Source organism: Ursus maritimus, unplaced genomic scaffold (genome assembly GCF_017311325.1).
Source record: "Ursus maritimus isolate PB19 unplaced genomic scaffold, ASM1731132v1 scaffold_4, whole genome shotgun sequence".
Classification (NCBI taxonomy): domain Eukaryota; kingdom Metazoa; phylum Chordata; class Mammalia; order Carnivora; family Ursidae; genus Ursus; species Ursus maritimus.
In genome coordinates, this window is record NW_024426552.1 from 16,338,507 (window position 1) to 16,366,329 (window position 27,823).

Consider the following 27,823-nt stretch of genomic DNA (forward strand, 5'->3'; position numbering starts at 1 on the left):
ATGACTTGTTCAGCACATGTCAGCCAGCAGCTCTCCTTGGCCAACCACATGCACAATGGGCTCGTGATGGAGGTAGCCACGGCGGCTGCCGGCAAGCCCACTGATAGGGGTTCCCCATCACGAAGCTGATACGGCTACTGCTGCTGCAGGTGATTGTTCCTGCCATCACCAGAGGCTATGCTGGAACCTTCTTTCCTGAGGACGACCAACCACTTAGTTACAAGTTGATTACTTTAGACTCATTCCACGACAACTGTCAGCAGGGGTCCTCAGCAGGACCCATGTAAAAGTTTGCTTTCCTCATTCACCTAAGTGCCCAAGATAGTACCACTAACCGGAGGGTTAAAGTCATACTGACAGGGGATTCTGTATTATAAAACGTCGGGCAATGAAAACAAGTTCATGGTGAATGGTATAAAAATGGACTCAAGCCATTCCATACTAAACATCACAACTCTCAAAAAAGGGTGGCCCGGGAAAATGTTGCGATAGACTTTTAAAAATGAAGCTAAGCTCAAACTTGAAGATAATATTCATGGGTTGGGTACTGTCCTTGGAGGTGCAGAATGTAACTTGGCCCCATGGTCATTTAACCAATAAGACAGAGTATATGAGTCTAGGAGGCAAAGGATAACAAATACGAGTGTCCCTATTTCCCCTACTCACAGTGGCCCAGGGCTTAGTTTTCAAGAGCTGCTCAATGGGCAGTGCTCAATACGGGCATTTCTTGGAAATGTGAAAAGTTTGAGTAACCATTGAGTTAAACCTTTCTTAAAGGTTATTTGGAAACATGAAGGTAAATACTAGTGAATTAAAAAAAAAAAAAACGTAGAAAATGTGAAGAGTTTGCGTCTATGTGGTAGAACTGGGGATATGTAAACTCCCTAAATATCAATATCATGAAAGGAGAGATATGCAAACCTTTCAGACAATATGCAAGCCTATGGAAAGAGTATCAAGAGAAAAATAAGATCTGCCATTCTAAGTCTTTCTTTTGGCCAAATGCAACCTATAATCTGAGACTGTGGGCCGCTCGCCATTCCTCAGTTTCAAGCACTTGCACCTGGATAGATACAGGTTACATATAAAGATAAAGGTATGGGGCACCTGGGTGGCTCAGTCGTTAAGCGTCTGCCTTCGGCTCAGGCGTTTGTGGGATCGAGCCCTGCATCAGGCTCCCTGCTCTGCTGGGAGCCTGCTTCTTCCTCTCCCACTCCCCCTGCTTGTGTTCCCTCTCTCGCTGGCTGTCTCTCTCTCTCTGTCAAATAAATAAATAAAATCTTTAAAAAAAAAAAAAGATAAAAGTAATGGAGATGTAGCTATTCCAATCCCACTATGGAGAGAAGAGTCTTTTCTGTTGTGGTTTTTACCAGCATATCGATGATCTTTGCCAGCAAATCTTCCTTAGCATTAGGTAATTAAATTTACATTTGCCACAGTGGAGAGAAATGCTTTTGACCTCTTCACAGTAAAAGGATTCTGGCCTGTAATGGGGTGGAACCCTTAATTAGACTCCAAAAGGATATTATAAATTTGTTTATATAGATTTTAAAGGAAAAAAGAAATAGAGAACCACTATTGTGGCTTGCTGACTTCTTGTTAGATTGTTTGTATAATTACCAATGATCCTTTCACAGAATTTTATGTAATTTATTTAAACTTCTCTAAGACTAAAGAGACCACAGAGTATACGAGCCCTCACCATTTTAATACTGGTGTCTATATGGGAAGAAATAAGGCTGAAACTTTGTAATGATGGGGTAAAGCATTTTGTTCTTGTGTTTTTATTACAGTGTATGCCAAAACCGATGTATAGAGCCAAATATTTCTTGGAGAAAAGACTTTTGTCCTAATTCAGAGGACAGAAATTCTAATAAAAATGACACTCATTTAATTGTTGGAAATGCTAAAACTCATCCATGTGGAGAGGAACAACTTGGCTTTTTCATGGAACAAGATTCCCAGTATGCTGCATACTTCTGTGTTTTTATTAGTTATTTTATTTTTATTGCTTTTTGAATTAATTTTCTCTTTCTCCCAGGTATTCACCTGGTATCCCAGCTAGGGAGTTCAATAAGAATAAATACAAGCCTGAGGCCAAAATGAACTTGGGAAACTACATAAATGCTGGCAGGCCTTCATTTCTTATGAAAGCTAATCGCCTAAAATGATTAAGTAAACCACCTCCAAGCAGAAAAAAAATAGTGATTGGAATGTCAAATGTAAAATGCTATTACAGAAACAACAAATGTAATCCTAGTTTAGTGCCAGTGTACCATATCTCAGTTTCAAAAGGTTTTCTTCTCTGGGAAAAAAAAAAGTAAGCATTTTAGATATATTACAGAACCAAATCCCCAATAACTGGTGACTTAGCAATGTGAAGGTTCAAGGTTAATAATGAGTAGTTATTTCCTTTTCTCTATGTACCTTTCAGTAGCTAAACGATTTTTTCTTTTAAAATTTTATTTATTTATTCGACAGGGAGAGAGAGAGAGAGCCAGAGAGCACGAGCAGGGGCAAAGGCAGAGGGAGAAGGAGAAGAGATGCAGGGCTCGATCCCGGGACCTTGGGATCATGACCCAAGTTTAACCGACTGAGCCACCCAGGCATCCCTAGCTAAACGATTTTTCTATTTCCATTTGGTGAGGTAGGTGAAAGAAGCATTAGATGCAAGGTCAGCAAAAGAGAGCTAAAGCACACTTGTCTAAAATGACCAAAAAAAAAAAACCAAAAAAAAAAAAACAACAAACCAAACCAAACCCCCCCCACACACCTAAAAGCATTGTTGACCATATGATACTTACAAAATGGTTTAATACAAAGTTGCATTCTGTTCTGCTTGTTTCATGACTCTCTGCTTTCAGAAAATGAGTATTTCTCTTTGTCACTAAAAAAAAAAGAAAAGAAAAAGGTTTATTTTTATATAGGAACATTGGATCATTTTTTTCATGTGAGTCTTAGAATTTCGCTTCATCAATTTTGGTCTGACAGAAACTAAAATATGACCCTCCACAGCAAAGCAGCATAATTAAATCTAATGTCGAATCCAAAAGATTTTTATTTTTTTTTTGCTTTTGAATGTTAAGGTATATGAATTTGAAAAAAGAGAAGTATGCTAAGGAGTTCGAGATTGTCTTAACCAATCACTCTAAAGTATCCCTTCAATTCAGTTCCCACTTTGTTGTCCACCAATGTATTTCTTCATGGCATTCATTCTCCTGCGTAATACAGAACTAACCCTGCTGAAAGAGGAAGCCAGGGATGGCTGTTACGTCACGATGAAGTTCGCTTCCAAAGAATAATAAAATTTCACTTGCAGATTTTTATTTACTTGTTTATTTTTAAATATCATGTTTATAGGTACAAGAAGGCAGTTTCTCCCAAGAATTGTCTGCCACCTTGTCTAGTTCTAGAACAGTGTTAGTCAGTAGTTTTGGACTGAATTTGAGAGATACTATATTTTTTAAGTTCCCAGTTACAAAAATAATTTTAAAAATTAGATTCCCAGTTATAGCTGGCAAACTCACATACAATACCAGGATTTTTATTCGTTAGTGATTTAGGTCATCTCTTTTTCTTCTTTCCTCCCTCCCTCCACGTCTCCCCCTCTATCTCTCCTCCCTTCTCCTTTCTCTCTTCCCTCCTTCCTCCTTCCTTTTCTTCCTTTTTTCTTTCCTTCCTTCCTTCCTTCCTTCCTTCCTTCCTTCCTTCCTTCCTTCCTTCTTCTTTTCTTTCTTTCTTTCTTTCTTTCTTTCTTTCTTTCTTTCTTTCTTTCTTTCTTCTCTTGGAAAACTATAATCAAACAATAAATCAGCAAATTCTGAAGGCTGTGTCTGAAAAACAAAGTGTAGTCTGGCAAACAAATATTTTGTGATATTGAGTTGGCTTTGGAGTATGAAAAAGATATGGATTGATTAATTGGTATTAATAGCAAAACAATCATGTCATGACACATAGTTGTGTTACAGTAACAAAATAAATTCAGCATTTATGATTTTTTATATCTTTGGATGTAAAACCACAGGAAGAAGCAAAGACACATTCTTAAATAACATTTACCCGTCACTTTTTACAACATCCCAATATTAAACTTCCTCAAGTAAAGATTGATAGTAAATGTTATCTGTCTGTCAGTTCCTGTCATCATTTGTAGTAAAATAAGTTATTTGGATGTATTATACATGCTTGAATGGTTTGTTACCTGACTAAATTCTACTCTTTATAACATTAAATGACACCTTCATACAATAATTAAAATAATAAACTTTTGGAAGCTAGTCTAATAAGAATTTTTCTCATTTTTTTCTTTTATAGGAAGAGTACTTAGTCTGTATTCTTAGCAGACGTGTTTTGCTTTTACTTTTTATTACTCTTTATAACATCACAAATAGCCTCCATATTGTGCATTTATGTGAAAAAACTACACTTTTTGTGTAATTTTGAGTGAACCGTACACTTCCCTTGGAGTGTAAAAACGAACTTCTCTCCCCCCTTAGAGAACATTGTAATATTAAGCTTTAATAGCCTCCCCCTAGAGTAAAGGAAATCCTTTTTATTTCTCACTATAAAAGAAAGAATGTGTCTATGTCAAGATTTCTTTAATAACCGAGACTTGTTCTTACTGTCTTTATAGGAACCAGGGTCAAGGGTTCACAAGGATTAATAACGCCATGTTTTCTCCCAGGCACGGAAATCATGAAAAGGTATCCTGAGAGTAAAATCCACTGTATGTGTATTTTTAAGGTAGGTTTGAAAATATCTTATCTTTTCCCCATCAATCAGAGCTAATATGGAAATTTATATCAATTTTATTTATATACATGACTTGTATGAATTCTACTCCAAGAAAAAAATATCACCTTTCATTTTACTTTCCTTTGGAAAACTCACATGTACATTCCAAAACATACCTATTATCCAAAGCAACCACTGAAAAATTTGTAAATCAGGGATTAAAATTGAGACAAAATGCATGTGAGTTCAAGTAATGAAAACTTAAGTAATAGTTAAATTATTTGCCAGAAGTGCCTGGGAGTTTCAGTCAGTTGAGCATCTAACTCTTGAGTTCAGCTCAGGTCATGATCTCAGGGTCATGAGATTGAGCCCCACAAAGGGCTCTGGGTTTGGTGCAGAGTCTACTTGTCCCTCTCCCTTCCCCTATCTCCCTTCCCCCACTCACACATGCGGGTTCTCTCTCTCTCTCTCTCTCAAATAAATGAATTAAATCTTTTTTAAAAAATCAATAAATTATTTGCTAATTGAACATTACATTTCTTTCAAACTTACTCATGCAGTATATAAATTGACTTCAATTAGGTCTTCCAAACTTGTAAGAGTTACCTATGTTCTAAAAACTAATCTGATGGTCTTGTTTAGCATAAGTTCAAGAGACAACAGAAGTAGCCAGGCACACTTGGAGCAAGGGAGGGGCAGCCAACGTTTGACCTGTTGCCAGAAGATGCTACTACATGAAGGTCGTTAGCAAACGCAGTGCCTAAGATGCCCCTTACGGAAGGATGTTAAGATGCTAAGGAAAAGTTTTAAAGTTTTTTGGTTGGAAATCCCAAGTATGTGGTTCTGGGTGTATATACTCCAATGGCCCTAGCCCCTGGAGGGATGGGCTGTTCTTATTTGAAATCAGGTCAGAGTAATTGGAGAGGGACTTTAACTTTTACTACTAATATGCTTAGTTAAAGTCTCTGGTTATCCCCACAGATTTTTAGGAGTAGAGTTAACAAATAGCACAGCAAGAACACAGACATGGTCAGCCAAGTTGTTTAATGGGGTTCCCAGATAGACCTTCTTCTTGTCTACCCCAATTTTGGGTTTTGTTCTTAAACAAGACAACAATAAGGTAAGGGAAAAACATTTTCCCCTCTTTGTGTTTAAAGAGGTTGATGGTCTCAAAAGCTTTGGAGTATGACAATAATAGATTTCAATAGTGAATTTGATAGCCATACATCTTGCCCACTCACACAAACTCTTATTTATTTCAGACTTCTTGTTTTAAAGTGATAAATTTATAATAATACTATTCATTTTATTGTAATATATTATATGCCACAGATAGTGCATTATAAAATGTACTACATAATTTTTATTTTTTTATTTTTTAAAAATATTTTATTTATTTATTTGACAGAGAAAGAGAGAGAGAGCAAACACAAGCAGGCAGCAGGAGAGGGAGAAGCAGGTTCCCCACTGAGCAGAGAGCCCAATGTGGGGCTCAATCCCAGGACTCTGGGATCATGACCTGAACTGAAGGCAGACGTTCAACTGACTGAACTACCCAGGTGCCCAGAAATGTACTGTAATATTTTTAATAAAATAATTGTTGCTGCCATTTATTGAATAATACAAATATGTATATATACACATATATATGTACATAAGTATGTATATATACATATACATAAATATATACCATGTGCTCTTAATGACAGGGTAGGTATACTTTCATTAATCCTCAGAAAAGCTTGGAAGCAGTGCTTCATGTGTAAGGAACGTTTACAGCTGTGATGGATCCTGTTATGAAGTCTGGCCTTTCTCCTGAAGGACTTATTCCCCCCGCTATTGGGAATGCTGCCAGCAGAAAAGCTCTCAGCTGTCAGGTCTCTCAAGAAATTGTCTTCAGGTAAAGAGTACTCTCTTGCCCAAAATCACTCCCCTTCTGGGGACTGGACCCTATGCACTGAGTGGGATGGTGCGGTGCTATGACAGCTTAGACCCCCTTGCTCCAGATATAAAAACTCCAAAGGGCCTTTCCAGCTTCGGAGTTCCATGTGGGATTACCTGAGGCTCTTGTTCTTCTTCTCTCTGCCTGATCTTGCTTCCTTTCCTTTTCTGTCTAGTAGAGATCCAGAGACAATTCCCCAATAAACTTCCTGCAAGCTTATCTCTGACCTCAGAGCCTGCTTCTTGAGAAATCCAACTTGCAACAGTGACTATATAGTTTATTGTCCAAGCTAAGACTTTTTTTTTTTTTTGCAAGTGAAAGGCATTCTAGGGTTGAGGCAGCATAACTATGGGTTCAATGCCACCTTACGAGTTGTGGATGTTACGGTAATTATTGACCTTGTTAATCTCACTTTCTTTGCGTGTAAAACCAAGATAATAATACCCACTTCACTGGAGAATTGGAAGACTTGATTAAGATAATGTGAATAAAGCATTGGTATAATGCTTGGGACTTACTACTTGGTAGTTCTTACCATCATTATGTTCAATTAACAGATGAAGATGTGAAGTTCAGAGAGATTAAGCAAATCCACAGTTTACACATCTCATTAAGAGGGACAACAGCCAGGATTCAAATGCAGTTTTCTGACTCTAAAACCCACTCCAATAACCGAGCTGCTAGATTATCCTTTTATACAGCATTTTTTGTCATTTTAAGAATTTATTTTTAAGACCTAGTACTCCTCAATTATCTGATATATTAAGTACTCTTTTAACTGCAAGAGACCCCCCCCCCAAAAAACCAACCCAAAAAACAACGACCAAAACAAACAAACAAACCCACAACTAGTCCCCAAAGCACAAAAAGCTCAAACAAACTTAATCAAAGAAAGAATTTGTGCACTCATACACTAGACAAGCTCAGGAGGAGTTCTGTATTCAAGCCTGGCTGCTTCCATGTCCTTGAAAGGTATCGTGAGAATTTTATATCCCTTATTCTATATATGGGCTGCTTTTCTCAGTGCTGGCTTTATTTTCAGTCACACTTTTCCACATGTTTGGAAAGATGGCTATTAGCAGCTCCAGGCCAGTGTAGCATGTAATTCCAGAGTTGAGAAAAGCAAAACCCTTTTTTTTTTCCCACCATCCACACTAATCCCCTTTTTTGGTCCTTTTGACATCAATATCCATCAGAATTTTACACTTTCCTCTCCTTCTTTAAACCTCCAACACTTCTTCCCTTTTCTCTCTGATGATGGCCTGCATTTTCATTTCACTAAGAAAATTAAATCAATCAAAGGAGAATTTACTGATGCTTCCACCATCAATCTTATCAACATATCTGCATCTGAAGTCACATCCTTTGGCTTCCTTCCTTTGAGAGTGGTTAGTTTGTCAGTGCTCCTACCAAAGACCAAACACTTCCATCCTATTATTAGAGAACATTTTCCTAAAGATTAGTCTCTCTGGGTTCTTCCCCAGGATTTCTCTCTGTACTGAATCATTCCCATCTGCATTGGTTTCAAAGGAGGAGCTATGATTCAGATATCTCTTTTAGTGCAATGAGTGAAAGAAAAGCAATGGTTAACTTTTGCCTTAAGGATTGGTTCAGAGTATAAAAGTTCTTTTTATACTGAGTTTTATTCTATTATATTACTATCTTCAAAATATAAGTTTCCACATATGCATTTCATTGCTCCTCCATTTTTCTGCCTTTCTCCTCCTAATAAATGTACCTGATACTGTCCTATTTTCTATCCCTTCAGGTCCTCATTTTCCCTTAATGGAGAGTGAACAATAATGATAATTAAAGAATTGGGTGAAAACCAACTCCTGTGATTGTGTTAGCTGTTTAATATGTATCACTTCCTACTCAGGTTACTGGAATCTACCTACTTCAAAGATGTGGACCCAAAAAGAAGCTTATGGAATAATTCTTGAGATGATTTTAGGTAAAGGTGGTGAATCTACGACCTTGTCCAGGCAAGGTCTTAGGTTGGTTGGTTTTTTTTGTTGTTGTTGTTGTTGTTTTTTTACCAGATTTGAGGCATATTTGGTATAGAGAAGGGGAGGGAGAGATGGTTAGTCAGAGATGGTTGCTTTGGAAAGTGAATTGGCTGTTTAAACTGTCTCTTGAGTACATGTGATCCTGGAGTTCAGTGGTGGTGGAGGTGGACTGTGGGTTCACATGATGCAATTTGACCTAAAGTTTATCATCTCTGAGGATAGAGAAATTATCAGTAAAGAAAGGGTTGGTTTTCAAAGAGGAGAAGCCAAGATCCTATGCCAATATTAATAAAAAATGAGGTCACATTTTACAGTTTGCAGTTTATTCTTGTTGATTATCTCATCCAAATATGACACAACCTTATAAGGAAGTAATTGTTATATTTTCAAAAGGTATAGAAACTAAGGCCAAGAAAAATTAAGTAACTTTCTCAAGGTCATCCAATAAGTTAAACTTACTTTACAGGTAAGGAAAGTGGTCACGCAGCTCTAGATACATATGTTCATCATTATCTTATGCTGCCTATCATGGCTAGCTTCCAGAGAGAGTCCTAAATAAACCTTACCATTCGGTATTCACACATGTTTGTATGGTCCTCACCCACAATGAACCAGACCTGGTACCGCATAGACAATAGAATGTGACATGCTTCTTCCTTGCTCTCTTGTAATGTGTACTCTATGAGAAGCCAGCCGCCATTTAAAAATTCAACTACTCTGACACTCCAAGCTCTTAGGAAACTCAAACAAGCTATGAAAAAGAAAGCTCTTCCATCAGCTCTTTCAGAAATTTTACCAAAAGTGTCAGGCATGTAATTGAGGAAGCTCTCTTGGACAGTCCAGTTCAGTGGAACATTCAAATGACTCTCTGAGTGCCAACTTAGGAGATACCTCAAGCAAGAAATACCCAGCTCAACTCAGTTCATGTGTGTTAAAATATTTACAATTTTTTTAAGTTATAAATTTTGGAGTGATTTACTATGCAACATTAGATCAGCAAAACCTTATCTTTATCCAAAGCTGGAAAACGAGCAGAAATCAAGGGACCATATAAGATAAATATTAGGAAGACACATTGCAAATTTTGAAAAATGCTACTGAAAACATATGGGTAGATTGAAATACACAAAGCCTCCGGAGTCATAAACCCTGAGATTGAATCCTCTTTTTCACATTTTCTCACCTTGTGACTCTTGGATAAATCCCACTCAAGTTCTCCAAGTCTAAATGTGATTATCAATAAAGCTATGATAAGAAAGTATGACTACCAGAGTCTCAGGCGGGAAAATTGAGTGTTTAACTCTTTTTGAAAATCGCAAAATCTTGCAGATATTTACTGTTAAATGGGAAAAAACATGGAAACAGGAGAGTGTGATCCCTTGCACAAGAGGCAAATTATGTTTGAGTTAATGGAATAGAGTTTGAGCACTGGAGTCATTTCACCCTATGCTACTGGGCACCATTATGCATAAGGAATTGTGCTTAGGTCTGGCAACCTGGTGCTGAGTGAAACAGATGGGGCTGATAGTCTAATGTTTATCAAACGAGTGATTATCATTTAGGCAGCTATTATTGACATAAAAGAATCAATTTTTCTCTTAGTAGTTATCATAGTAATGCCGGTGGCAGGGATGCCATATGTTGTGGTGATAGTGGCAGACAATTTCTCTTTTGAGATAGTTACAGCATAATTAGTCATTCACTAATTCCTATAAGGAAGTTTGAAAATTCTATCGCACTCCGTGGTTAAGGGGAAAAGGGGAAGTCAGTATCATATTGCTCTTAGAAGATAATTCCCTAGGAAAACCCTAATTTAAAAATGCCAGAAAAGGGGCACCTGGGTGGTACAGTCCATTAAGCATCCAACTCCCGATTTCAACTCAGGTCATGATCTCAGGGTTTTGAGATTGAGTCCCTCTATAGGCTCCATGCTCAGTGCTGAGTCTGCTTAAGGTTCTCTCTCTCCCTCTCCCTCAGCCCCTCCCCACTGTGCTCTCTCTTTCTCTCAAATAATTAAAGGAATCTTTAAAAAATGATGAAATAGGACATTTGATGGTGCTTATGGAAAAATAATGACATAGATGTTCATCTGCAGAAACTACTTTCCTTTTGTCAAAAACGCACCAGGAATTAAACATGGATATGTTTTTCATGAAAATCTTGGCTTTAAATTCTTGACCAGTGCCTGAAAGGAAAACATACATTACTAAAATGGGCTTATCAAATAAAAAATATGCACAGAATCCACTTTGGAGCATATGAGCATTGCCTTCTAGGTTTAGAATATGCAATTTCAGAAATCATACCCTAGAAAAGACTTGAAACTAGTACGACGTGATGTAGCCAAAGCAAACGCCATCACTTAAATGCTCACCAGGAACCTGTAGGTTTGAGAGAGAGAAAGGAATCCTGTTTCAGCTTCATAGATTAACATGTGGCCGCCATCCTCATTTACAGGAGATTTACATCTAAATACTTATATGCTGGAGTGTTAAACTTCAAACAGAAGATAATCATAGGAGTCAGATAATTTTAAATTATCAGGGAGTTTAGGGGAAAGACATGAATTGAGGAAAAGCAGTTAAGGATCAGAACTGTATCTAGTTACAGCTAAATTATGTTACTTAGGAAAATATCATGGCTTTATGAATATTGAAGATCATTTCCTAAGATGTTAAGCTGGAGATTAAGTCTTAACTATAAATTGGATTTAAATCATATATGTGAAAGAAATCTTATTTTTATCTTATAATTAGTCCTTACCAGCAAGGGCTAATAAAAATATTTTCATTTCTAGTGATACTAAATTCTACTGTGATATGAAAGAGATAGTGGTAGAGAAAGAGCATCTGAAAATTATTTCCTTCATACAGGCGATGAAATAACTGGCAGAAACACTCAGAACCATTTTTTTTTAAACTCTAGAAATTAACCAAGTGCTTTCAAGACTCCAGACATGTGTGTGTGTGTGTGTGTGTGTGTGTGTGTGTGTGTTGGCTTAATATCGGAAAGAATTGTGAGCTTTGTGGTGTTTTAATTTGCTCTATTCTCATGTCCCTTTCTATAGTACCCTGGTAGACTTAAAACAAAGAGCTCTCAATCATGACTACTGGCAGTCTGGCAACCACAAGTGTCATTCCCAGAGAACTGTCATTATTTGACCTGGTAGGTGGTTCAGTGGGAAACCCCACTTATAATTCTATCTTCATGTGACCTAACTTGGAGCTTACCCAGTGTGAAAAGCCTTTTCTCTGGGATACTTGTTGAAAATATTTAGAGGCAATTTTTTAACGTTATGGAAGCCCGAGGCAAGGAATAATGGTTAGAACAAATCATAAGTAGCCATAATGCTTAAAAGAGAAAGTTATAGAATGAGATGTCAACATGGGTTTTCTCTTTTAAAAAAAAAAAGATTTTATTTATTTATTTGAGAGAGAGAGAGCATGAGCAGGGGGAGGGGCAGAGTGGGAGAAAGAAGCAGGCTCCGCGCTGAGCAAGGAGGCCGTTACGAATCTTGATCCCAGGGCCTTGAGATCGTGCCCTGAGCAGAAGGCAGACACTTAAGTGACTGAGCCACCCAGATACCTTCAAAAGGGCTTTCAAAAGTTGTGGGACGTTACTGAGGATCTAAAAATCCACATACAGAGAGATGGTGGCATACATTCTAAGCAGAGAACCTATTTTCAAGAAGATATGAGAAGGGCCTATGCTCTCACCACCGGCTGACCAGGAGGCTCTGGGAAAGCAGGACATGAAGAGGAAGTCAGAGTTTCAACTGCCTGGCTGGGTGTTGGAGGTGTGCCCCAATTGCATACAAAGACCCTTAGCAAAGACTGGTTGAATTATTGGATGCAGAAGGAAGGAAACAGTAAAGATTAGAGTGGAAATAAATAAAACAGAAAATAGAAAAATAAGATACAAAATCAACAGAGCCAAAAAGATGATACTTTGAAAAGATGATCTAAATTGACTATGCTTTAGCTAATATGGCCATTATAAGAAGAGACAAGATTCAAATTACTAAAATCTGGAATGAAAGGAGGAACATCAGTATTGAAATTATAGAAATAAAAACTATAAGGAAATGCTATGAGTGTTCTTATGGTAATTTAGATGAAGTGAGAATTCTTCTGGGAAATTTCATATTCCTAAAAAAAGAATGCTTATGGGAATGTAAAGTGATGAAGGTGCTTTGAAAAGCAGCTTGGAAGTTCTAAATAAAATTAAATGTAGCATTACCATAAGAGCCAGCAATTCTGCTCCTAGGTATATACCCAAGAAAATTGACAATATTTTTCTATTTGTTTACACAAATACTTATACATTAATGTTCATAGTAGTATTATTCATCATAGCTGAAAAGTGAAAATAGCTCAAATGCCCATCATCTGATGAATGTATAAGTAAAAAGTGGTATATCCATATAATGGAACATCATTTGGTAATAGGAAGGAATGAAGTACTCATTAATACATGACAGAACACGAACAGACTTTGAAAACATTATGCTAAGTGAAAGCAGCCAGACACAAAATGCTGCATATTCCATTACCCTGTGACATGAATTGTCCAGAAGAGGCAAATCTACAGAAAGTAGATTAGTGTTTCCAGGAGCTATGGCAAGGGTGGATGGGGAGTGAATGTGAGTACTGAGTTTCTTTGGGGGATGGTGAAAATGTGCTGTGGGTAGAGAGTGGGGTGATCGCACGCACAACCTTGCAAATATACTAAACATATTGAATTCTACACTTTCAAAGTGTGAACTTGAAGGAATGTAAATTATATCTAAATAAACATAAAGGGGAAAAAGAAAGAAGTGGTTGACTCGATGTGTAATAAGCTCCCATTTGAGCAGGAATAAATCAATAAAATGAAAGCCCTTTCTTCTGGTCTAGCAATCTTTATCAGTCCGGGTGCAGGAAGGAAAGAAAGGAGATATTTAAATTAGGTAATTGATGAGTATTTAATAAAGGGACTAATCGCAAAGTTATGACAGAGTTTAGTGAAACCAAATAGGGACAACCCAGTAAACTTTGGCAAGGAAAAGTTACTCCTTGGCCTGGAAAAGTTACAGGAAGGAACATTTAACAGAACTGTTTGAGAAAGAAACTATGCCCAGTGAGCTGCATGACAGGAGCTGCGGCTTCTGGTAAAGCAACACACTCAGCCTACTGAAACCCACAAGGGAGAGAACTTGAGGAATAAATACCCCCTCACTCTTCCCATCCTCCATTCTGCTGCTAATGCTTCTTATGGGCAGCTTAAAGCCCATCGGAAGCCAGCTTGAAGGCTGCCTTTTGAGGCAGCCCACAAAGTCAGCTTCCCAAGGCAAAAAAATGGCGTTACAGAGAGTGAATTGAAAATATGAAGCACCCTAACCTACGGAGATGGGCTAAGAGGACCAAGACTCTTCTTTTGATCTTAGGAGTTGCATAAGACGTATTAGAAGTCTGAGTCCCAATCATGGATGGAGGAAGGCTGCTGTAGAGAATGTCCTGCTTGCTCAGATTAGGCATGGAGATCATATTTGCTCTTTGATTTTTCATGAAAGTAGTTGAAGTTGGGATTCTACAGCCTCTGACCCCTGTTCTGAGGGGGCTCGCTCTCAGTATTCTTATTATCGACAGTATCCATTCTGTGGGTAGCCGCTTGCTTTAGGAAGGCCCCTGTTTTGTATCAAGAGAGAAGAATTAAGATGGGAGAAAGTGTGCTGATCTTTTGTGCCTTTGGTTGGACAACTCATATCAAAAAGATTTTTGGTTTTTTTTTTTTTTATCTGTTTGGCTTTTAATCTGGAAATAAGACTTTAACATGGTCTTTCAACACCCCGATTTCAGACTTCTGGCCTCTGACATTGTAAGACAGTCAATATCTGTTGTTTTAATCCACACAGTCTGTAGTGATTTGTTAAGGCCGTCCTAGGGAATTAATATACTAGATATGTGACCTTATTATTAAAAGAACCAAACTAACAAACGCACATTGTCCCACCTACTCTGATGTTTTCTTTGTAGCTTTCATGATGAAGAAAGGACACAGAGAAACATAGAAATAACTGTCCTGAAGGGATCCACTCACTCATATTCTTGCTCAGGCATAGGAGAACTACCCAAGTCACAGTGAGTGGGTCAAAAAAAGATGTTTTGCAAAGGATACTAAACCCACAATCCATGGGATTCTGTTACAATGTATTGTACCACTGGGTCCTATGTCAGGCTGGCATTGACTTGTGAAAATCTCTCTTATGTCTGCTGACAAGTAGCAAGCATGGTTCACTCACAATCTGAGAAACCAAGGCTTTGAATACACATATGAAGGACAGTAATAAGGATGTTACCAAGGCCGCCCTGTCCCAGGTTGAGACATAATTTGGGAATGGGCACTGGACATCTGAATCCTAGCACAAAGCCATGCAAGAATAAGCCATCCTCTGTATAGCCATCCAGCAAGACATTACATGAGATTATGGCTTGTATGCAGGACTTAAAAAGAGAAAGTTTAGGGGCACCGGGGTGACTCAGTTGGTTGAGTGTCTGGCTCTTGCTTTTGGCTCAGGCCATGACCTTAAGGTCATGAGGTCGAGCCCCATATCGGGCTCCATGCTCAGCATGGAGTCTGCTTGAGATTCTGTCTCTCCCTCTGTCCCTCCCCCTAATCTTGCACGTGCTCTTTTTCTCTCCCTAAAATAAAGAAATAAATCATTTTTTTTTTTAAAGAGAAAGTTAAGGCTTAAATAGAAAGGAAGAAGTTCATGGGGCGCCTGGGTGGCACAGCGGTTAAGCGTGCCTTCGGCTCAGGGCGTGATCCCAGCGTTATGGGATCGAGCCCCACATCAGGCTCCTCTGCTAGGAGCCTGCTTCTTCCTCTCCCACTCCCGCTGCTTGTGTTCCCTCTTTAGCTGGCTGTCTCTATCTCTGTCAAATAAATAAATAAAATCTTTAAAAAAAAAAAAAGAAAGGAAGAAGTTCATCAAGTTCTTATTAAAATCTTAAAACACAAGCTTAATGAAACCATAAATAAATGAATGAATACCCCACTGCCTCAAAAAAATTAATCAAAAGTTCTTTGTAGTACACTCTTAATAAGAGAAGATAATAGCTGATCTGTATTTAGTCTCCTGGTAAAAGTTATCTTTGTGGCTGTATAAAACAATACCCTTTACCTAAGAAAACAGGCGATAGCTGTTCTAGCATGTGAAATCCACATAGGCTGAAAAAGGACCACTGGGCCCTGCCTCAGCATCTGCTCTCTTACTTCTATGGCAGGACACACAGCTCTCTTGATGCCCTGCCCATTACTACAGACAATTCATTACCCATGGAGTTAACTGGTGGTGTGGTCCTTTCTCTCACGCATGAAACGTTGTGAAAAGACATTTTATGTCTTTTAAGGATTAAAGCCATTAAAGCACTTTGACCTTGCAATTAATTTCCCAGGTGACACTAGTTACTTTGCTAGGTGATAACAAAGCAACCACAAAAGGCAGGAAGTGGTTTAACAAAGGAAGAACAAAGCCACCAGGAGTGGGGGGTAATACTGATGCAGTACAGTCAGCATCAGCACATTGCCGTGGAAATCGTACGAAAATGGAACCCCGGGCATCCAGCCCAATGAAGAGCTATTACTAGCCATAACTAACTGAAGAACATGTTTTGGAAAACGAAATAAAACAACAAAACAATTTTTTTTTAAAGAAAGAAAATGAGCTAAGTAGCTGAACTGGAAGGACAGGCATGACATGACATTTCTGATGATAATATTGAGGGAACTTCTCCCATTTCGTGAGACAGGCAGCTAGAATGTTTAAGGCCTGGAAATGATGGGGTTGAGTTAGATGACTACGTTAGCACTAAAACCCTCTCATTAAAATAAAGATCAGTATCTACCCTTGGTCTCCTGATGATATTTCCTTGGCACTGTGTCTACATCTCAAGGTCAGGAAACTCACTTGGAATTCTCATGACTAAGCTAAGCTCACTGACTTGGTCAAAGGGGTGCTGTCCAATATTCTTTTACAACACAGTCTTCTGCTACAGAATGGCTCCAAAGGTTTAATATCTTACCCTAATTCAAATCATACAGTCCATAATTTCCTGGTATCCAAACAAACCCAGTGGGCAGGCATGCACAAAATTTGGCCACAAACACTAGTAATCACCATTTTCTCTCAAGCTTTAATAAGAGGCCTGTGGCTACAGTGCCGTATGCCAATGGACAGAGGCCCTCTTATCAACCTCAGCCATGAATTTGATTTATTTAAAAAAGGAAGAAACCAGGAACTATCTGGATAAAATCCACTGCCTGTGGTATGAACCTTGACCAGCCTAGCAGAACCACTACCCAACACCAAACCCCTGAGTAAAGGAAAAAAAAAAAAGACTAAATGATAAAGAAAATATGAGCAAAGAGATAAAGCGAACTCTTTTAAATACTCAAGTGTCAAGAGTTAAATGCCTTTTAGCGCTCATATTTTTTTTTTCCTTGAGTAGTAGGATATCAGTCCTTCTACTTGGCTTTGTCCAGTAAGGATGCTTGAAGTGATTAATAATGATGGTAATGATAATAGTAATAAAATCATGGCAAACATTATAATTATTGAGCTGAGAATCTATAAGTGATACTTTATATATTAACCCTTCTGATTCTCACAAGTGAGAGCTCAGAAAGATAAATAAATGGCCTAACCTCTCAGAGCCAATAAATGATCCAATCTGATGAATCTAAATGGTTTGGCTCCTGAATGCTCTCTTTTAACCATTACGTTCTAGCACATCCCACGTAACCCACCCACACAGCAGGTGAGCACTAACTTCAGGATGTACAAATTCCATAGTGAGTAAAAGAAAACTATCACCTAATTAGCCTAGTGGTGCCAAAATGTCACTGGTCTTAATAATGCTACAACCCAGGCAATTGAGAGCAAAGCACAGAGATGAGCATTCTGGAATACCTGCCAGATGCCAGACACTGTTCTATGCATTTCAACACAGTTTATCTCATTTAATTGAAACTAATGTTAAGTTTGAAGAATAGTTAAAAGAGTAGGTGAGCAGTCTTGGCGTTTTCTTGACACTATGTATTTTGTTTGTTTGTTTGTTTCTTATATTTGTCTTTTTTCTTTATGGTCAGTAAACTATAATCTGTGTTAATTTTTAGGATGTATTCAATTGCTAGTTTTTACTAATGTGCTAGGTATTGCTGTAAGAGGTAGTATTTTCTCCTCAACTATGTAATCATGTATTTTATTCTTTTTTATTTTTTACATTTAAAAAATATTTTTTATTTATTTATTGACAGAGAGAACAATGAGCAGGGGGTGGGGGGCAGATGGAGAGGAGAAGCAGGTTTCCTGCTGAGCCTGGTGCCTGACATGAGGCTTGATCCCAGCAACATGACCTGAGCTGAAGGCAGATGCTTTCCTGACTGACCCACCCAGGCACACCTGTAATAATGTATTTTAAAATATGTATACGTTCATGTGCCCAATCCACTTAAGAAACAATTAGATTGAAACTTTATATTCTTAATAGGTTGCTCCAATAAGTATATTTTCTTAATTTCTATTTCTATTAATGTTCCTTATTTAAGATTAAGCATTTCATAGCTATTTCCTGACCCGTCAGACAAAATAAAATAATGTAATACTAATGATGCCTATTGCGTACTTGCTTTGCACCAACCTCTGCTATAAGTAAGTTGATTAGTTAAATTACCCTTCGCTTGACAAATTATAGTTACTATTACCATCATACTCATTTTGCAGATGACAAAAGAAGGCAAGGAGAGTGTAAGGAAACAAACTAATCATCAGAAGAAAATGGGAGCAAGATTTGAACCCTGCCAGCCTGACTTCAGAGCTGGAAAATCAGCCTACACACACACAATTGTCTTCGGATCCTCACTGAATGCGAGATTATCTGATTTACAAGAAATCTGAGAGAAACACAATTTCTTTCAAAGTTCTCAAAGGAAAACTTCAAAGAGATAAGCAACACACCAGCAGCTGAAATAGAACTAAAACAAAGCACTACACACCTGCTGGCCATGTGACTAAGAGAACACTAGTTTTACAAGAACGTCCATCAGACTCATGAAAGCAAACCCTGGAATGCTTTGAGCTCATCTTGGTAAGCTCCTTGGTACATTATGGCAACAAGATAATTTTATTCAAGGATGAAGAAAGACCAGCTAGTTAAAAAATCTACCACACAACCAGGATAATTTTAAACATGTAAAACTCCGAAGTATACTTAGACTGCTGCGTATTTTCTACTATTATCAATCACGGTTTAATTCAATTTTGTTTTATATCCTAACTTAAATTATAAAGGTATAAAATTATGCAATACCTTTATGGGCTGATCTATGTAAATTCTAACAATTTCCTTCTTAGACAATTTAGGGAAAGCTGTGTCATGCCAAAGTTCTACACAACAGCATGATTCATTCTATGGATAATCAGTGAATAATCAGCATTCACATTTCTCTTAATCATTACAGCTAAGATGCCATAATTCCCTTTGTTATTTGTAAAGCTTGTTTAATAATAAAGGATCAGTCTCATTCTACTTCAGTGTTAAACTTTTGAAGACAGGCTGTAGAAAATGTCATTTAAAAATGTACATATTGAATTATTCCTCCACATGTAATTTCCTGACTCTATCTTTTGAAAGTTTCCTGGGTGTAGATGGTCAAAATTATCACACGAGTGTATGCAAACTACAGGTTAGGAAACAGTAAGACTTGTCCAGGGGCTAAGACACTCCAGGCCAAAATTAACATTTTTTCCCACCTCAGAAGGTCAGTGTCTTTACTGATGTTGCTGTTTTGTAAAGCTGCATTCTGTAAATTGTTGGTGAGAGTACACGGTCATATGACTGCTTCCGAGTCCTGAGAACCACCTGGGGATTCTCCAGTGTTAAGAAGATAAGCTTCCTAATCATTGCGCATTGTATGGGAACAAATACTTAGGCTAGCTCAAAAATTTGCTAAATATGGGGCCTTGGGTGGCTCAGTCGGTAAGTGTCTGTCTTTGGCTCAAGGCCTGATCCCAGGGTCCTGGGATCGAGCCCCACATCGGGCTCTATGCTCTGCTGGGAGCCTGCTTCTTCCTCTCCCACTCCCCCTGCTTGTGTTCCCTCTCTCACTGGCTATCTCTGTCAAATAAATAAATAAAATCTTTTAAAAAAAATTTGCTAAATATTTCCATGCCTGAGATGCAAGCCTAGAATTCCCCAATATTTTGGCTATCTACTTACTGTCTAAAATACAATACTGGAACTTCTTAGTAATAGTCTATGCTGTGAAACACATAATTTTGAATTAATAATGAAGTTATTGTTATTTGACTTAGATAGAGGGACTTCTGCAAATGCCTGTATTAAACACATGCCCAAACACTTAGGTCTGGCATATACACAGTGATAAGAATGTTTTCTTTTAGCATCTACTAGAAAAGAGAATTAGATAGAGAAACATCACTCTCTACTGCCTTCCTTGGACTCATGCATGAGGTATTTACCTGAATACACCTTAGAGTAACTGCATGCATACATGATGGACTTAGTGCAATGCGTTTGCCTTATTAGAAGTAGTAGTAGAAATAATTTCAATTGTAATGCATTTGCTCTTCAATTCTATGCAATTGCTAAATGGAGATAATTGAAAGGAAAATTATAACCAAATCGATCAATCAATTACAATATAGTTTTTAGGTGAGGAAACAGTCCCAAGAGCATGAGTTTTGAAGTTGGCCCCATTTGTCAACAATATGTCTCTTTATCTTCATATTTATTATTAGTCATTAGTTTTACCTAATTTTCTGTTCTTAATACATCAAAATTACCAAATAGGAAAAGGTAAATCTGAATCAAGGGGACTCCTAAGCCTTAATTTAAATCTATATAAGTCTGCAATCTAAAATAAAGGAGAAATAAGCACATGTATCAACTTTTTTTTTTTACTTTAACTGCATTCTAGATTATGCTAAAATTGCAGTGTAAGTTAACTCTTCCTGCCCCCAAATAATAACAGAACATATAAAAGTGAAATATAAAACTGTAGAAACCTGTATTCAGGCTCTCAGATTTAAAATGATGTTAAAAATTAGCAATATTGTGAGATTCTAATAGAAAAGAATGTTAAGTAAATTCAAATTAAAGATACCCCTTGTATTGTCATAATATGACAACAGAACTTTTCCTCTGAAGAAAGGTCAAATTTAAAAATAAATGTGAACAAGAACAGGCATCATCTAGAGGCCAGTTTCTTGTTTTCTTAGCACTGTGGGGAACTTTTATAAGAATGAGGAAATTGGATTTACTGAAAATGAAATTTTGATGAAATGCTATTGAAGTATAATATTCTATGAAATCCATGTTACACTAGAAGAAGCTAAATGACAAGTACTAGATTATTATGAGACAAATGCTATTTTATATTTGATCCCCTCCCCCAAATTGTGGGATAGTGACTATTTTGGTGTTTTCTGTAATGGGTAAATCAAATTATTCAGCTTTTAAATCCAGATCTTAGCCCAGTGACTTATTGAAACCTGGCTTTACTACAAAAAGATCTTGTTCCTCCTTAGCCTCTGAAGAGCAGCAACATTTAAAATTAATACCATGCAAATATCTCTACTTTTACAAATTTTCTTCTGTTTTCTCAACTTGTTCGTAAACTCCTGGGTCATTTTGTGACTTATACAACTCCTCTCCTCCTGCATCACCTCTATGTTGCTAAATTATAGTCATTTATTAACAAGGATTTGTAGATTCATTGATAGATTTATTAGCTGTAAAATTAACAAGACGCCCAAAGCCGATGCACTATTAAAAGGAGTATGGATTAAGAAAATTGCCTTTCTTGGAAATTTAAGGAGAGTTTTGGGCTTCATTTTCCTGATATGTAGATTCAAGTACACTTCTCATTTCTAAGAAAACCAGCTTCACTTGGGAAACATCTTAGATCTTAACATTACCACTTTTAAATATTTATTTAGAATCTTAGGAAGATTGCACAGGAGATTGAATAAAGATTACTAAAGAGATTGTGCCCTACTCTTTGGATGAGTGCTTGTAATTTTCCCCTTTCTGATTTATCGAGACATAATGACATAGAGCACTGTACAGATTTCAGGTGTATAGCACAATGACTGGGCTCACACATGTTGTGAAACAGTTTCCACAATCAGTGTAGTGAACATTCCTCATCTCATGTAGACACAAAGATATGAGTAGTTTTAAAATCCTAGTGGGCAGGGATGCCTGGGTAGCGCAGTCGTTAGGTGTCTGCCTGCAGCTCAGGGCGTGATTCCGGCGTTCCGGGATCGAGTCCCACATCGGGCTTCTCTGCTTGGAGCCTGCTTCTTCCTCTCCCACTCCCCCTGTTTGTGTTCCCTCTCTCGCTGGCTATCTATCTCTGTCAAATAAATAAATAAAAAATCTTTAAAAAAAATAAAAAAATAAAATCCTAGTGGGCAGAAATCACTTGGATTTTTTGTGCAAAGATGCAGATATTCAACTCGATTCCAGGCCCAGAGACTCTAATTCAATAGGTATAGAACGTGAACTGGGAATCTGCAGTTTAAATATACTCAAATTGCATCTTAAATACACTTAGATATAGGTAATCCCTACTTGAGACATGTTGCTTGAGGTGTTTATAATCTATGAAAAAAACTATTCATGTGCTTAGATAATTCAAAGAAAATTATATGAGTGAGATACATGTTCAGTAGCCTGTCAACCTCTGCTCATTTTTTCTTCCTTTGTTCAACTTGATTCTTTTGTGCCTTTGTTTATAACTTTCATGCAAGCCCAGACGTCTTCATCAATCCACACAAAATGTGCTTTGCAAGGACCTTTTCAAATTCCTTCTTCAAATATTTCTGAGCTGGATGAATCAGTTCTCTCTCTCCTGTGTAGTGCTTGATTTGAATCACTCATGACATGAATTTATACTATGATTTATGAAGATTTCCTTATTTCATTTTTTATTTCCTCTTCATTAACTATTTTTCTAGGAAAAAAGAATCACATTCCCCCCCCCCCGCCGCACACACACACAAATGTAAATGGTTTCAACATGATAGCCCTGAAATAAGTTTTACTTTAATGTTATACATATAAATAAGAAATCTATGGAGATATAAATTAATCTTGAAAATAGCAAAATTTATGCTTTCTCAAACCCTTTTCTTTTTAAACAAATTGAAAACTCAGTTTTTAAAATCTTTAGCTATTTATCCCAACAAAATTTTTAGACTGCCTATTTTTATTTTTTATTTATTTTTATTTTTTAAAACCACTTATTTTTATTTTTAAAATTTTAGTCAATCATTTGTTTCACATTCATGTAGTTGTCATAGGAAGTGGAGGTAGGCTGGAAGATAGAATTATAGGAATCAGAACATCAACAAATGATTTGATTTATTGTTCAGAAAATTTATACTTGGGGCGCCTGGGTAGCGCAGTCGTTAAAGCGTCTGCCTTCGGCTCAGGGCGTGATCCCAGCGTACCGGGATCGAGTCCCACATCGGGCTCCTCCGCTGTGAGCCTGCTTCTTCCCTCCCACTCCCCCTGCTGTCTTCCCTCTAACTCTGGCTGTCTCTCTGTCACATAAATAAATAAAATCTTTAAAAAAAAAAAATTTATACTTGGTTTTCATGTATTCAAATGACTAGAAAAAAGGGTAGAAAATGAATCACATACATTTACAATTATTATTTAATCTCAAAATGAGTGTTCAGAAACATGGACACTATAAGGCATTGAATAAAGCATTTTACCTCTTGCTTCTCTATTAAAACTTACTGACGGCAAAAACAAAACTAGAAAAAGAAAAGATAACATCTTCAGAGAAAGAATTATAACCCCAAAACCACAAACTGTGGAGCAACCTTGCCAAATATTCTGATATCTTAAGTAAAACAAGGAGGATCCGAGTGCTTTCACATTCATTTTTTTTTCTTAAGATTTTATTTATTTATTTGAGAGAGAGAGAGAGCGTGGGAAGAGGGAGGGGCAGAAGGAGAGGGAAAAGCCGACTTCCTGCTGAGCCTGATGTAGGGCTTGATCCCAGGTCCTTGGGATCATGACCTGAGCTGAAGGCAGATGTTTAATCAACTGAACCACCCAGGAACCCCATGCTTTCACATTCATATTATATGTATCTTCAGAATGAACATTTTGCCAAATGTCATTATCTCTATTCTGGGAAGTGTAACTCAAAAAATTTTTCTTAAAATGATAACATCTTATGGAATGGTTTGGTAACGGTGAAAGAAGGAAAGCCATTGTAGAGTAACTCAGTGTTGTGTAACCATAAAGTGGAAGGAAATTGAAGTCGAAGGAGAATCCAGGCTGATGTACCATTTTTATTTCAGATACACTGGGCTCTAAGAAGAAAGAAACTCACTGAGGTAAAGAGAAGTAAAAGGAAGAGGAAAAGCATTAACTCACAGTTGATAGTGCAAATATCCTATAGCCCCAGGAAACTAAATCTGAGTCACAATATCTCTGGAAAAGTGAATGCTAATAGTAGGCATTTGCCCTGTGTAGAAAAATTAGTGAGATAGTATTCCATAACAGAAACCTAGATAAAAGATGATATAAACTGCAATACCCATACCACCCTTCCCTGAAGTATCCCTTAGGTAATACCTATATCTATTCTAACAAAAGAAGTCCTTGACTTACAAGGGAAAACCCATAAGGCTAGCTGGAGATTTCTCAACAGAAACTTGGCAAGCCCGAAGGGAGTGGCATGATATATTCAAAGTATTGACTGGGAAAAACCTTCAGCCAACAATACTCTACCCAGTATGCGTATCATTCAGAATAGAAGGAGAGATAAAGAGTTTCCCAGACAAACAAAAACTAAAGGAGTTCATGACCACTAAACCAACACTACAAGAAATATTAAAGGGGACTCTTTGAGTTAAAAGGAGACACCAAAAGTGACAAGGACAAGAAAGGATCAGAGAAAATCTCCAGAAACAATAACAAAACAAGTAATAAAATGACAATGAATACATATCAATCAATAATTACTTTGACTGTAAGTGGATTACACACTCCAATTAAAAGACATAGCATGCCAGAATGGATTAAAAAAAAAGACCCATTTATTTGCTGTCTCATTTTAGACTGATAGACACCTTCAGATTGAAAGTGAGGGGGTGGAGAAACATTTATGATGCAAATGGATGTCAAAAGAAAGCTGGAATAATAATACTTATATTGGGCAAACTAGACTTTCAAACAAAGACTGTAAAAAGAGACAAAGAAGGGTATTATGTAATCACAAAGGGCACAATCCAACAAGAAGATATAACAAGTGTAAATATTTATTCACCCAACATGGGAATATATATATATATTCACCCAACATGGGAATATATATATATTAGGAAACATAAAGGAACTAATTAATAATAACACAATAATAGTAGGGGACTTTCATACCCCACTTACATCAATGGACAGGTCATCTAAACAGAAAATAAACAAGGAAACACTGGTTTTGAAAGACACACTGGACCAGGTGGACTTAGCAGACGCATTTAGAACACTCCACCCTAAAACAGCAGAATACACATTCTGTTCTAATGCACATGGAACATTCTCCAGAACAGATCACATTTTAGCTCACAAAACAGGCCCCAACAAATACAAAAAGATTGAAATCATACCATGCACCTTTTCTGACCACAATGCTCTGAAACTAGAAGTCAACCACAAGGAAAAATTTGGAAAGACCATAAATACATGGAGGCTAAAAACATGCTACTAAACAATGGATCAACCAGGAAATCAAAGAAGAAATTTAAAAATACATGGAAACAAATGAAAATGAAAACACATGGTCCAAAACCTTTGGGATGTAGCAAAAGTAGTCTTAAAAGGGAAGTATAGAGCAATGTAAGTTTCTCTCAAGAGGTAAGAAAAATCTCAAATAAACAATCTAAACTTACACTTAATGGAGCTATAAAAAGAAAAACAAATGAAGCCTAAAGCCAATAGAAGGAAGGAAATAATAAAGAATAGAACAGAAATAAATGATATAGAAACCAAAAAAGCAATAGAACAGTTCAGTGAAACCAGGAGCTGGTTCTTTAAAAAGATCAATAAAATCGATACACATCTAGCCCGACTTATCAAAAAGAAAAGTGAAAGGACCCAAGTAAATAAAATCACAAATGAGAGAGGAGAAATAACAACTAACACCACAGAAATGCAGTTATAAGAGCATATTATCTAAAACTATATGCCAACAAATTGGACAACCTAGAAGAAATGGATAAATTCCTATAAACATATGAACTTCCAAAACTGAAACAAGAAGAAACAGAAAACCTGAATAGACTGATAACCAGAAAAGAAATGGAATCAACAATCGAAAAATTCCCAACAAACTAAAGTCCAGGGCCAGATGGCTTCACAGGTGAATTCTACAGAACATTTAAAGAAGAGTTAATACCTATTCTTCTCAAACTATTCCAAAAAATAGAAAAGTAAGGAAAACTTCCAAATTCATTCTAAGAGCCCAGCATTATCCTGATATAAAAACCAGATAAAGACTCTACTAGAAAAGAGAACTACAGGCCAATATCCCTGATGAACATGGATGCAAAAATTCTCAATAGAATATTAGCAAACTAAATCCAACAATTCATTAAGTAGATCATTCACCGCAATCAAGTGGAAATTATTCCTGCGTTGCAAGGCGTGGTTCAGAATTTGCAAATCAATCAACGTGATACAATATTAATAAAAGAAAAGATACAAATCACTTAAATAGATGCAGAAAAAAACAATTGACAAAGTACCACAACCATTCATGATTAAAAAAAAAAACCCTCAACAAAGTAGGATTAGAGGAAACAAACATACCTCAACATAATTAAAGACATATATGAAAAACCCACAGCTAATATCATCCTCAAAGGGGAAAAACTGGGAGACTTTTCCCCATTTTCCTGAGAGTTAGGAAAGACACAACAATGTCCACTCTCACCACTGTTATTTAACATAGTATTGGAAGTCCTAGCCACAGCAATCGGATAATAAAAAGAAATAAAAGGCATTCCATTTGGTAAGGAAGAAGTAAAATTTTCACTATTTGCAGATGATATGATGATATGATACTCTATATAGAAAACCCAAAAGACTCCACCAAAAAAAAATGCTAGAACTGATACACAAATTTAGTAAAGTTACAGGATACAAAATCAATGTACAGAAATCTATTGTATTTTTATACACCAATAATGAAGAAACAGAAAGAAAATTAAGGAATCAATCCCATCTACTGTTGCACCAAAAACAATAAGATACCTGAGTCACATCATCGGCTATTGCTCCCTGCTCCTTGCTGCCTCTGTGGACTCTCTGGAATCCTTGCAAACCAGCAGATGATGCGATATTGTTCATCTACAGCCACTACAAACAAGCAACTGTGGGTGACCTAAAGACAGAATGGCCTGGGCTGTTGGATCTCAAAGGCAAGGCCAAGTGGGATGCCTGGAATCAGCTGAAAGGGACTTCCAAGGAAGATGCCATGAAAGCTTACATCAACAAAGTAGGAGAGCTGTAGAAAAAATATGGGATATAAGGGACTGGATTTGACTGCCAGCAGTGCATTTCATCTAAACTGATATAGCGCCTCGTTTTCTTAGTACTGTAGATGACATGAAATCATGCAAATAGCCTGTTAACTTAGGTCCTGAAGACTCTACAGGACATCACTCTAACAGAGTAGGGGCTGACCTGGTTACTGACCTGCACTGAGTAGTTCTTATCCATAGATCAATTAACAGTCCATGTTACTTGAAACTACAACAATGACAACAAATAATATACCTAGGAATAAGACTAACCGAAGAGGAGAAAGACCTCTACTGTGCAAATTATAAAACGCTGATGAAAAAAATTGAAGGCGACACAAAGAAATGGGAAAACATTCCATTCTCACAGATTGGAAGAACAAATATTGTTAAAATGTCTATATTACCCAAAACAATCTGCACATTTAGTTCAATCCGTATCAAAATACCACCAGCATTTTTCACAGAGCAAGAACAAACAATCCTAAAATTTGTATGGAACCAGATAAGACCCAGAATAGGAAAATTAAT

The 27,823-nt window shown here is 37.1% G+C and overlaps 1 pseudogene; it reads left to right on the forward strand.

Moving 5' to 3' along the window:
* On the forward strand, positions 1 to 27,300 carry LOC121100449 (annotated as a pseudogene).
* Positions 27,301 to 27,823: the final 523 nt, after the last annotated feature.